The 14,342-nt window shown below is 39.1% G+C and overlaps 1 pseudogene; it reads right to left on the reverse strand.

Annotated features, from left to right (window-relative positions):
- Nucleotides 1-1,055, reverse strand: part of LOC143622454 (uncharacterized) — a 204,873-nt pseudogene extending 203,818 nt beyond the window's left edge.
- Between the last annotated feature and the right edge of the window lie 13,287 nt (nt 1,056-14,342).

The following is a 14,342-nucleotide window of genomic DNA, read 5'->3' on the forward strand; positions in this document are numbered from 1 at the left end:
TCATATGGAATAACAATTTTGTATTAACTATAATCGAAAACTTATAATCTATTGCTCCCCCTCAACCTTAGCTCATCATTTAGGTTAATGTTTTGATGTGTTAAAGTGTTAATGAAAAAGTGACTCTCTTCTTCATTATATACATGTGAAAGAGACATCTAACAAATCAGTTATAGTTACACACTACTGATGAACAAAATCAAACAATATACAGTTACGCACTATTGATGAACAAAATACAAACAACTGTCTAATCTTATGCTAACTATTGATCTTTGCTGAAACAACTTATGATTCTTCAATTTTTTGGATCTTCTATAGTTTGCTTGATCAGTTTAATCTTTAGTTCTTTCATATCATTGTAATTTCAGATGTTTGAAGTAGCAATTTACCAAAACATAATGAAGAACAACTGATAGTTGTTTGGTTTTTTGCCATCATTTCTTTTATATGCTAGATTCAACACGATTTATAAATAACAATAAACAAAATATTTTGGCCGGGCCAACTTAATAAGCCGGAATCTCTTGCATCACAAAGAAGTATATGCCAGACCAAGTCTTTAAGAAAATTACTAGCTGATGCGCATACAAGTAAAAACATGACAGGTTGACTATATCGTTCTTCATGAGCTCATTATGAATCTTGAGGATTATATTTAGTTGTATAGATGAATAAACCCTACAACTGCTTCAAGTAATATTAAAATAGCTCAATGTTCCCTAGGGTAAACATGTGTTGAGAACGGGTCAACGTAGCCTTGTTTGTGCATGATTGAGTGTGTTTGCTAATGGGTTAAACATGTCATTTTTTTGTACCGGGTTGGGTTGACCTAGGCCATATTTAAAGGAGCTTGAAGTCGAGCTCGAGCCTATATTTGATACCACAGATCTAGCTATAAGAGGACTGATCTTATATGAAATATATATTAAAGTCTTGGTGAGAATTATCTATTCTTTTTGTTGAAATGGCAGATAAAGAATCTTGTTCATATCTTGAACAAATAAGGACCTTTACTTTTTCCACTCAAAGTCATATTCCAACTCAGTTTCCATTAAGTTTATTAGGATAGGGAGTTTGATAGGGAGTTTGATAGGTTTCCGTGGCGTGGGAGTGTCGGTATTTAAGGCTTTTTGTTGGATAACGTTGTACATCATGGATTTTTGCATGGGATTTGAGTAGGTGAGGGTATACTTTTGGATGTTTAGGTTTCGTTCATATTGAGGAAAGATTTGAGTGTGCGGGAAAACTTTTGAAGTGTAAGGATGATGTGATTTAAGGCGGTAGTTTGAGATGAGATACGGGTGTTTGGGAATTTGTGGTTGCGTTTAGAGGGATTTTGACTAATAGTAGCTATTAAATTGAAAATATCATAATTTATAAATAATGTTTGAAATGTCCATGAAAATTTTGATAATTAAAGTTACTAGTTAATATATGTATAAATATATATATTATATAAATAGATTTTTTTTTTATTTTACTTATTTTTTTTTGAGATCCGAGCGTGTGAATCACACAAAAAAATTTTTTATAAAAGTTAAAATAAATTTATTTATTTATTGCTTATGAGTAAATTTAAAATATGTAAATTGAATGTTAAAATTTGTTATGAGGTTTCAATATTAAATGATGAATGTCGTCTTGGAAATATAAAGTTGCGAAATGAAATCCTTTTTTTTTTACCAAGTTCGTTATTTAATATCGTGTAATGAGGAATATCATGGTAAGTTAAAATGACCGGTATTGTAAATCGAGAAATCACGAGTAAACTATTTTGATCTTTAAAGTAAAATTTCTATGAAATTTTGCATGAGAGTTTCAAGAAGATTACAAACTATAAGTTTGTGACTTTCTTGAAAGATTATGGCAAAACTATCATGAAAAATATAAAACGCGTAAAATCGTATGATGTAATAATTTTTTTTTTATTTGCGAAAATTTATAACGAACCAAATATTGCATGATAAAGTTGTTATGAAAATAAATTTGGGTAGTGAAGATTTTACCACGCGTATTATGTAATATAGTATAATTTAAGAAATGTCGTGAGAAGTTTAAATAATTAAAATTTTGAAGTGATCGTTCAAAATAAATGGAATGGTTATAAGATAAAATTTTATAAATTTTTGTACAAGAACTTTAAAGACAATTAAAAGTTTATACAATAGGAAAATTTACTTGAAAAGTTGAGGTGAAATTTATCATAAAACCTTCTTAATATGATGAGCTCTATAAAATAAGATTTTCGTTTGTAACTCGTCTTAATGAAAATAAATGACATATAAAAAAAATTATTATGTATCGATCAAACTCTATATATACATATATTTATTTATTTATTTTCCTTTTTATAACGAAGAGATTTTTTTTTTTAATGAACGAAATTGCAATAAAAATTTTTGTGAAATCAAAATGAGGAAATTGGTGTAAAACTCTACCATATAAAATCGAAATATAAAAGAATTATTAACAGTGTAAAATTACCTTTATAAATGAAAACTTGTGATAAGGATTTATAATAATATAAAGTGAAAAAAATGGTTTAGATTTTTGAAACGTAATAATAATGTTTTAAGATTTAAAGGTGAAAAAAAAATCGCGCATGAACCACCATGACTTGATATTCCGACACTAAAACATTTTTACAAAACTACCACGTTGGGGTCTAAACATGTGCACGAAATTACCGCGACATTTTCATGTTTAGACTCAAGTAACAATAATAACACAATAAATCGAGATATAACGTCATGCCAAAACACTAGTCCACGAAATCACCGTAGTCCTATTGTTTTAACACCAAAAATTAGGATGGCGAACGGAACGCTCGCATTCGACTACTTAAAGTGGTCATCTCATATGAGACAATCTTTAAGGAGATTTGAAACAACGGGATCCAAGTTAAGCTCGTGATCCATAAAACACAATAAAAATCTAATGTTTTTGCCTTTTAAGGTAAGGATACCTTGGAGTACTATGAAAGTGTGTGTATGTGTATATTTATGATTGATAAAATAAATAAGTATATAATAGACAAGTGTATTGAACAATCAAGTAGGGTAAACACGTATAGGCAACACGTATAAGGACCATAAAGTAAAGACTATACTAGGTCGTTACGTCTAACCACCTATCTTATAGTCTTGTGGCTTTGATACCAATCTGTCACACCCCGACCAAAGGCGGCGGAACATGCCAGGGTGTAACGTGATTGGACAAATACACAAGACACTATTTAAAGTGACAATATTTATTCAACTCAATTTATTTCAACAAATCAATAACAACACATCTCGTTCATATAAACAAATAGCATTCATATTGTTCGTTTTACTAATACCCTAATAGTCTTGGTAACGTTTTCCATCAAGCACTCGAGTCAACAAAAGTCAAACCTGTAACATTTCATAAAATAGAGTTTGTCAACACAAAGGTTGGTGAGCAATTCATAAGTTTGAGCATATAAGTGTATAGTATGAAAATCCACAAAACTTGTATACAAAACAATAAATAAGAGCTATAAACCGGAGTAAATAGTTATCGCTAAACAAGTTAGCGACACCTAGCTATTGGCAATTAGTCTAGGATTTTATGACAGTTGCTAACAAGCTTACATTAGCACCACCTAACTACAAGGAGATGCCGAGTAGTCTAGGATTTATAGTTATCGTTAATAGCATACGTTAACGACACCTTGCCATTTGCCAAATGGTATAGGATTTATAGTTTCACCATCCAAAAGCTGTAAACACATAGTTAAATAAGCATACAACACCAAATCGAGCAATTATTCAAGTAAGGTATACAATCACGTTTGTGGGTTAAGATGCAAGTAATTAAAGCATTTAGTTTGATAAGTATGAAATGTCACCCCAAAACGAAAGATAAAAAAAAGGGGTATGAAAGTACTCACCTCAAATAGATAAATAAATGAAGCTCGAACGGTAAATGAAAGACCCGACTTGAAACGATAAACACCTTAGCTAAAATAAATAACGTAATATATATTAATGAACTTGAAACCAAAATAATTATATTGGAAACATTGGACGAGAAGGTTCGGTTGTAAATCGGATTAACGGTTAATTTGTTAATGATTAGGGACTCGTACATAATTAATAATAAAATATTATTTTATTGGGCTTTGAAATAGCTAAACCAATATTAAAAGAAAAAAAGACGGGTTTAAATCACGAGTTCGGTTTTATGAAAATGAATTTATAATGAAGCTTATAATAATATTATTTATGATGATGATAGTAATGATAATAATAATTTTAAAAGAAGTGTTTCATATATAGATATATAGATATGTACGATATGACGTAAAATAATAACCGTACTTATTATTAATAATACTAATAATAATAGTTAGAGAATAAAGATCTTAATATTAATTAAGATGTTGTTGGTAAAAAAATAATAATTATAATAATAATTATTGATAGTAAATAACGATATTATACTCGATGTCGGTTTGATTTCTAAACGAATTCATAATATACTATAATGATATTATTGCTAGTAATTAATGATAAAATATGATTTTTAATAAATAATAATAATATGACATTTAATAATATTAATAACAATTTTAATATTTATAATAATAATAATAATCTTGTTAATAATAGTTTTAACTTCAATATTTGTAATAATAATGGTAATAATAATATTAATAATAAAATACCTATAATAGTAAACTCAACATATTAATACTAATAATAGTTTTTATGTAGTAATATTAGTACTAATAATAACCCTTATTTGTTAAGTATAAAATTAATACCAAAATCGTTCTAGGATGAGACGTGAACCCGAGACTCTAGTTTAATGACTAACGTATAACCCAAAACGAAACCAAGATAACAATTGTCAATTAAACCCATAAGAAACTTGATATATCTATTATCTGATCGTTCACCTTTTACCCGATTCAAAACAACTCAATACCCAAATTAACCCTTTTCAAATTATATGACCAACAATATAACCGATTTTTAACGGTTTAAACCGACAATCTCTATACGAATACAACAATACTAAAACTCGAATTAACTTTACCTATTATATGTTCACGAGTCGTGGTTCTGTTTCGGGAAGGAACCGAGTCGAGACTACCAGAGATTTGAAGACGACAGCCGGAGAGGGAGAGAGATGGTGCGAGAGAGAGAGAGCTGTCGTGAGAGAGGGAGAGAGAGAGAGAGCTGCCGTGATAGAGAGAGAGAGAGAGCTGCCGTGATAGAGAGGGAGAGAGAGAGAGAGAGAGCTGCCGTGAGAGAGGGAGAGAGACACGGCGGGAGAGAGAAAGAAAAAGAGAGTGCCGAGAGAGAGAGAGACACGACGAGAGAGAGAAAGGCAAGCACCGCGTCCACGGCGGAGCTAGGGGGTTGCCGGAAAAACGAACCGGAGGGGAAATAGGGCTGCCGGAACGCGAGGGGTGGTGGTGTTGGCCGGCAAAGGTGGTTGCGGCGATGGAAACAAGGGTTGCGACTGGGTTGGTGCGTCGGAGGGGTGGCCGGCAGGGGTGGTGCTCGCCGGAGACGGCGAATGCGGCTGTGTTGTGTTTCTGTGTGTTGGAGGTGATGGCCGGAGGTGGGGTTGGTGCTCGCCGGAGGTCCGATGTCGCCGGAAAACGGCAAGAATGGAAGGGGGCGGCTGGTGATAAATGGTAGGTTTAGGGTTTGTGTTGGTTTACAGTTAATATATATATGTATTACATATTTTCAGAACAGGTCCTCCAAGTTTGGTATTTTGTTTAAAACAAGTTTAAAGGTTCTCAAAGTTTATAACAACTTAACGAAAATCATTTCGAACCATTTATGTTTTTTCTTAACGACACTATAATATGACGAACACCGATTTATTTATGATCGAGGGATATAATAATATTATATGATAATTAAATAAGGTTCTAAATTGTTGAGTTGAGTTCACGTATTAAAAGTTTACAAAAACAAACATGAATCGAGATTCGAATTTTGACGAATGTCACAATAACGAATTGGACCTTAACGAATGAGGCTAGTTCGTCATTCTTTCTTTATCGAATTAACTCGCGAATTAAGGCTAGTTCGTTAAACTCCCGCTAACGAATTAAGACTCGTTTGTTAAGCTTCTGTTAACGAATTAGTTTTAGGTCAGAGAATGTCAGAACATTCTTTGACATTGCCCTAACCTCGTACCCACTTTCCGGCGCCGCCTTTCTGGCACCGTCATCGCCGGAAAACCAGGATCTCGCTGGAAAAGCGAGATCTCGCTTGTTTTCCACCATTTTCACCGTTTTTCGTCCCATTCGATCCAGATCTGAGCTAGGGTGACCCCTAGGCTCATCTTTTGCTCGGTTCATACCCGATTCCACCCCGATCTCGTGACTTTAATGGTTTAGGGTGTCGGCTCGTCATTTCGCGACTAGATCTAGCGGGTTTGGATCCATACAATATCATACTATCATTATCTCAGGTCGATGCTTGGTTTTCCTCTTGGTTTCGGATAAGAGAAAGAGAGAACTAGAGAGAGAGCTTAAGTGTGTGTTTTTGGTGGTGTATGGAATATGTGAAATGAATGAATTAATGAGAATTTATGGTTTATATATTATGGATCATGGGCTTAATCCCATAGTCTTTTCTTCTTTCCTTTTTAACCCAAGTCCGTAACTCATATCCATTTAACCCAGCACAAGCCCGACTCATAATAACTCACAATTTATATTATTAACTGAAACGAGAAAACGGGATGTTACATAACAACTTCAGGAGGGAATTGGATTCTACACTTGATTGAGTTTGGATAGACTTTGAACAACTAGCCTCAAAAGTCAGTCTGTTGGAGGGTGGATCCAGTTCCTCAAGGGACGTGGATAGACTCATGGGTGAAAGTGTGAAGCTGCGTGACATGGTTGAGCAGCTTGAAGGTGAGATAGAAGAAAAAAGCGACACTCAAGGTCGTGTAAATGAGTCACTTGTCAATCGCTATGTTGCAGTTATGGAGGTGATGCGCTTGAGTGACGAGGATGTGAACAACCACAAGAATCACTTGATGGAGACTTTCCGTGACTTTCTGCGTGTAAATGAGCCAAGGACCGAGCAGAGCAATAGATGACAAACAGCTCTTGTCAATTTGGTCGCTGACACCGAAAATGTTAGAGCTCAAGGAAGGCTACATGGCTTCCAATACACCGGCGAAACCAGGAAAGATGCTGGAGAAGGAGGTTCTGGTGTGAAGAAGAGTAAAGATGAGCCTCCTACGGTTGTTGGAACCATAGTAAGCACTGAACTCGTGGTTACAACTGCCGCCACAACTGGGCAGGTCAGTTCCATAAGTTCCCCACTTGTTATACCTACTACGGGTGAACAAGTTAGTGCTCCTGCTACATCTGCTTTGGTTCCTATTGTTCAACAACAATAATGTAGCTCAAGGAGGTGGTGGAGGTGATGGAAGTGGTGATGACGATGATGATGAAACATATGATGATGACGATGATATTGGTGATAATGAAAATGAGGATGAAGAGGATGATGGTAATGATGATAATGACCACGAGTATGACAGTGTCGATGATCCTCGTGGTGGAAATGGTGATGACAGTGGTGATGGTCATGCCACTGGTGGAAATAAGACGGCGGAGGAGGAATCGCCAAGTGAAGAAAATGAAACACGTGAGACTGACGCTACAGTCGAGGCTGAAATTGCCTCTATTTTTAACGTTTGTTCTGCTGCAGGTACCAGCTCACTAGTTCAAGAAGCCGTGGAGAATAAAGATGATAGTGATGATGGCATCAACTACTCACCTAATTCGGACACTCCGGAGATGGTGATTGAAGAACCCGTTGCTCAATAGCCAGTTGTCGCTCCCTCTACCAAGCATGCTCGCAAAAGATCAAGAAAGTGTATCAAGTATTATGGTGTGAGCAGTATGGCAAGCATGAGGTGGAGATCAAAGCCGTTCCATGACTCCGATCCTATCCTATATACAAGGTGGCACAAGGACAACAAAAGTTGGGTTGTTCGTCGTGCTAATGGTGATTTGACATATATCCCTTATGGAGATATGCACACCTTATCGATCCTGGATATGAACTACTTCAGAAAAACGGTGGGTCGTGGTGAGAAGGAAGGAACAGTGGAGGGACGATTCAAACGATTCTTGAATCATGAATGGAAATATGACTACCCAAAGTTTATTCTAAACCCGGGTAGGTCATACAAGTCAAACGAAAGCTTCCGTTAACGAATTAGGTTTAGGTCAGAGTCTGACATTCTCTGACATTGCCCTAACCTCGTACCCACTTTCCGGCGCCGCCTTTACGGCACCGTCATCGCCGGAAAACCGGGATCTCGCTGGAAAAGCGAGATCTCACTTGTTTTCCACCGTTTTTCACCGTTTTTCGTCCCGTTCGATCCAGATCTAAGCTAGGGTACCCCCTAGGCTCTTCTTTTGCTCGGTTCATACCCGATTCCACCCCGATCTCGTGACTTTAATGGTTTAGGGTGTCGGCTCGTCGTTTCGCGACTAGATCTAGCGGGTTTGGATCCATACAATATCATACTATCATTACATCGGGTCGATGCTCGATTTTCCTCTTGGTTTCGGCTAAGATAAAGAGAGAACTAGAGAGAGAGAGCTTAAGTGTGTGTTTTTTGTGGTGTATGGAATATGTGAAATGAATGAATTAATGAGAATTTATGGTTTATATATTATGGATCATGGGCTTAATCCCATAGTCTTTTCTTCTTTCCTTTTTAACCCAAGTCCGTAACTCATATCGATTTAACCCAGCACAAGCCCGACTCATAATAACTCACAATTTATATTATTAACTGAAACGAGAAAACGGGATGTTACATAACAACTTCAGGAGGGAATTGGATTCTATACTTGATTGAGTTTGGATAGACTTTGAACAACTGGCCTCAAAAGTCAGTCTGTTGGAGGGTGGATCTAGTTCCTCAAGGGACATGGATAGACTCATGGGTGAAAGTGTGAAGCTGCGTGACATGGTTGAGCAGCTTGAAGGTGAGATAGAAGAAAAACGCGACACACAAGGTCGTGTAAATGAGTCACTTGTCAATCGCTATGTTGCAGTTATGGAGGTGATGCGCTTGAGTGACGAGGATGTGAACAACCACAAGAATCACTTGATGGAGACTTTCCGTGACTTTCTGCGTTTAAACGAGCCAAGGGCCGAGCAGAGCAATAGATGACAAACAGCTCTTGTCAATTTGGTCGCTGACACCGAAAATGTTAGAGCTCAAGGAAGGCTATATGGCTTCCAATACACCGGCGAAACCAGGAAAGATACTGGAGAAGGAGGTTCTGGTGTGAAGAAGAGTAAAGATGAGCCTCCTACGGTTGTTGGAACCATAGTAAGCACTGAACTTGTGGTTACAACTGCCACCACAACTGGGCAGGTCAGTTCCATAAGTTCCCCACTTGTTATACCTACTACGGGTGAACAAGTTAGTGCTCCTGCTACATCTGCTTTGGTTCCTATTGTTCAACAACAATAATGTAGCTCAAGGAGGTGGTGGAGGTGATGGAAGTGGTGATGACGATGATGATGAAACATATGATGATGACGATGATGTTGGTGATAATGAAAATGAGGATGAAGAGGATGATGGTAATGATGATAATGACCACGAGTATGACAGTGTCGATGATCCTCGTGGTGGAAATGGTGATGACAGTGGTGATGGTCATGCCACTGGTGGAAATAAGACGGCGGAGGAGGAATCGCCAAGTGAAGAAAATAAAACACGTGAGACTGACGTTACAGTCGAGGCTGAAATTGCCTCTATTTTTAACGTTTGTTCTGCTGCAGGTACCAGCTCACTAGTTCAAGAAGCCGTGGAGAATAAAGATGATAGTGATGATGGCATCAACTACTCACCTAATTCGGACACTCCGGAGATGGTGATTGAAGAACCCGTTGCTCAATAGCCGTTGTCGCTCCCTCTACCAAGCATGCTCGCAAAAGATCAAGAAAGTGTATCAAGTATTACGGTGTGAGCAGTATGGCAAGCATGAGGTGGAGATCAAAGCCGTTCCATGACTCCGATCCTATCCTATATACAAGGTGGCACAAGGACAACAAAAGTTGGGTTGTTCGTCGTGCTAATGGTGATTTGACATATATCCCTTATGGAGATATGCACACCTTATCGATCCTGGATATGAACTACTTCAGAAAAACGGTGGGTCGTGGTGAGAAGGAAGGAACAGTGGAGGGACGATTCAAACGATTCTTGAATCATGAATGGAAATATGACTACCCAAAGTTTATTCTAAACCCGGGTAGGTCATACAAGTCAAACGAAAGCTTCCGTTAACGAATTAGGTTTAGGTCAGAGTCTGACATTCTCTGACATTGCCCTAACCTCGTACCCACTTTCCGGCGCCGCCTTTACGGCACCGTCATCGCCGGAAAACCGGGATCTCGCTGGAAAAGCGAGATCTCACTTGTTTTCCACCGTTTTTCACCGTTTTTCGTCCCGTTTGATCCAGATCTGAGCTAGGGTGACCCCTAGGCTCTTCTTTTGCTCGGTTCATACCCGATTCCACCCCGATCTCGTGACTTTAATGGTTTAGGGTGTCGGCTCGTCGTTTCGCGACTAGATCTAGCGGGTTTGGATCCATACAATATCATACTATCATTACATCGGGTCGATGCTCGGTTTTCCTCTTGGTTTCGGCTAAGATAAAGAGAGAACTAGAGAGAGAGAGCTTAAGTGTGTGTTTTTTGTGGTGTATGGAATATGTGAAATGAATGAATTAATGAGAATTTATGGTTTATATATTATGGATCATGGGCTTAATCCCATAGTCTTTTCTTCTTTCCATTTTAACCCAAGTCCGTAACTCATATCCATTTAACCCAGCACAAGCCCGACTCATAATAACTCACAATTTATATTATTAACTGAAACGAGAAAACGGGATGTTACATAACAACTTCAGGAGGGAATTGGATTCTATACTTGATTGAGTTTGGATAGACTTTGAACAACTGGCCTCAAAAGTCAGTCTGTTGGAGGGTGGATCCAGTTCCTCAAGGGACGTGGATAGACTCATGGGTTAAAGTGTGAAGCTGCGTGACATGGTTGAGCAGCTTGAAGGCGAGATATAAGAAAAACGCGACACTCAAGGTCGTGTAAATGAGTCACTTGTCAATCGCTATGTTGCAGTTATGGAGGTGATGCGCTTGAGTGACGAGGATGTGAACAACCACAAGAATCACTTGATGGAGAGTTTCCGTGACTTTCTGCGTTTAAACGAGCCAAGGGCCGAGCAGAGCAGTAGATGACAAACAGCTCTTGTCAATTTGGTCGCTGACACCGAAAATGTTAGAGCTCAAGGAAGGCTACATGGCTTCCAATACACCGGCGAAACCAGGAAAGATACCGGAGAAGGAGGTTCTGGTGTGAAGAAGAGTAAAGATGAGCCTCCTACGGTTGTTGGAACCATAGTAAGCACTAAACTCGTGGATGCTACTGCCGCCACAACTGCGCAGGTCAGTTTAATAAGTTCCCCACTTGTTATACCTACTACGGGTGAACAAGTTAGTGCTCCTGCTACATCTGCTTCGGTTCCTATTGTTCAACAACAATAATGTAGCTCAAGGAGGTGGTGGAGGTGATGGAAGTGGTGATGACGATGATGAAACATATGATGATGACGATGATGTTGGTGATAATGAAAATGAGGATGAAGAGGATGATGGTAATGATGATAATGACCACGAGTATGACAGTGTCGATGATCCTCGTGGTGGAAATGGTGATGACAGTGGTGATGGTCATGCCACTGGTGGAAATAAGACGGCGGGGGAGGAATCGCCAAGTGAAGAAAATAAAACACGTGAGACTGACGCTACAGTCGAGGCTGAAATTGCCTCTATTTTTAACGTTTGTTCTGCTGCAGGTACCAGCTCACTAGTTCAAGAAACTGTGGAGAATAAAGATGATAGTGATGATGGCATCAACTACTCACCTAATTCGGACACTCCGGAGATGGTGATTGAAGAACCCGTTGCTCAATAGCCAGTTGTCGCTCCCTCTACCAAGCATGCTCGCAAAAGATCAAGAAAGTGTATCAAGTATTATGGTGTGAGCAGTTTGGCAAGCATGAGGTGGAGATCAAAGCCGTTCCATGACTCCGATCCTATCCTATATACAAGGTGGCACAAGGACAACAAAAGTTGGGTTGTTCGTCGTGCTAATGGTGATTTGACATATATCCCTTATGGAGATATGCACACCTTATCGATCCTGGATATGAACTACTTCAGAAAAACGGTGGGTCGTGGTGAGAAGGAAGGAACAGTGGAGGGATGATTCAAACGATTCTTGAATCATGAATGGAAATATGACTACCCAAAGTTTATTCTAAACCCGGGTAGGTCATACAAGTCAAACGAAAGCTTCCGTTAACGAATTAGGTTTAGGTCAGAGTCTGACATTCTCTTACATTGCCCTAACCTCGTACCCACTTTCCGGCGCCGCCTTTCCGGCACCGTCATCGCCGGAAAACCAGGATCTCGCTGGAAAAGCGAGATCTCACTTGTTTTCCACCATTTTTCATCGTTTTTCGTCCCATTCGATCCAGATCTGAGCTAGTGTGACCCCTAGGCTCATCTTTTGCTCGGTTCATACCCGATTCCACCCCGATCTCGTGACTTTAATGGTTTAGGGTGTCGGCTCGTCATTTCGCGACTAGATCTAGTGGGTTTGGATCCATACAATATCATACTATCATTACATCGGGTCGATGCTCGGTTTTCCTCTTGGTTTCGGCTAAGATAAAGAGAGAACTAGAGAGAGAGCTTAAGTGTGTGTTTTTGGTGGTGTATGGAATATGTGAAATGAATGAATTAATGAGAATTTATGGTTTATATATTATGGATCATGGGCTTAATCCCATAGTCTTTTCTTCTTTCCTTTTTAACCCAAGTCCGTAACTCATATCCATTTAACCCAGCACAAGCCCGACTCATAATAACTCACAATTTATATTATTAACTGAAACGAGAAAACGGGATGTTACATAACAACTTCAGGAGGGAATTGGATTCTACACTTGATTGAGTTTGGATAGACTTTGAATAACTGGCCTCAAAAGTCAGTCTGTTGGAGGGTGGATCCAGTTCCTCAAGGGACGTGGATAGACTCATGGGTGAAAGTGTGAAGCTGCGTGACATGGTTGAGCAGCTTGAAGGCGAGATAGAAGAAAAACGCGACACTCAAGGTCGTGTAAATGAGTCACTTGTCAATCGCTATGTTGCAGTTATGGAGGTGATGCGCTTGAGTGACGAGGATGTGAACAACCACAAGAATCACTTGATGGAGAGTTTCCGTGACTTTCTGCGTGTAAACGAGCCAAGGACCGAGCAGAGCAATAGATGACAAACAGCTCTTGTCAATTTGGTCGCTGACACCGAAAATGTTAGAGCTCAAGGAAGGCTACATGGCTTCCAATACACCGGCGAAACCAGGAAAGATACCGGAGAAGGAGGTTCTGGTGTGAAGAAGAGTAAAGATGAGCCTCCTACGGTTGTTGGAACCATAGTAAGCACTAAACTCGTGGATGCTACTGCCGCCACAACTGCGCAGGTCAGTTTAATAAGTTCCCCACTTGTTATACCTACTACGGGTGAACAAGTTAGTGCTCCTGCTACATCTGCTTCGGTTCCTATTGTTCAACAACAATAATGTAGCTCAAGGAGGTGGTGGAGGTGATGGAAGTGGTGATGACGATGATGAAACATATGATGATGACGATGATGTTGGTGATAATGAAAATGAGGATGAAGAGGATGATGGTAATGATGATAATGACCACGAGTATGACAGTGTCGATGATCCTCGTGGTGGAAATGGTGATGACAGTGGTGATGGTCATGCCACTGGTGGAAATAAGACGGCGGGGGAGGAATCGCCAAGTGAAGAAAATAAAACACGTGAGACTGACGCTACAGTCGAGGCTGAAATTGCCTCTATTTTTAACGTTTGTTCTGCTGCAGGTACCAGCTCACTAGTTCAAGAAGCTGTGGAGAATAAAGATGATAGTGATGATGGCATCAACTACTCACCTAATTCGGACACTCCGGAGATGGTGATTGAAGAACCCGTTGCTCAATAGCCAGTTGTCGCTCCCTCTACCAAGCATGCTCGCAAAAGATCAAGAAAGTGTATCAAGTATTATGGTGTGAGCAGTTTGGCAAGCATGAGGTGGAGATCAAAGCCGTTCCATGACTCCGATCCTATCCTATATACAAGGTGGCACAAGGACAACAAAAGTTGGGTTGTTCGTCGTGCTAATGGTGATTTGACATATATCC

The sequence above is a fragment of the Bidens hawaiensis genome, unplaced genomic scaffold (assembly GCF_021521415.1).
Source record: "Bidens hawaiensis isolate Kalapana, Puna unplaced genomic scaffold, B.hawaiensis_p1.1 tig00003141_1, whole genome shotgun sequence".
Lineage (NCBI taxonomy): Eukaryota > Viridiplantae > Streptophyta > Magnoliopsida > Asterales > Asteraceae > Bidens > Bidens hawaiensis.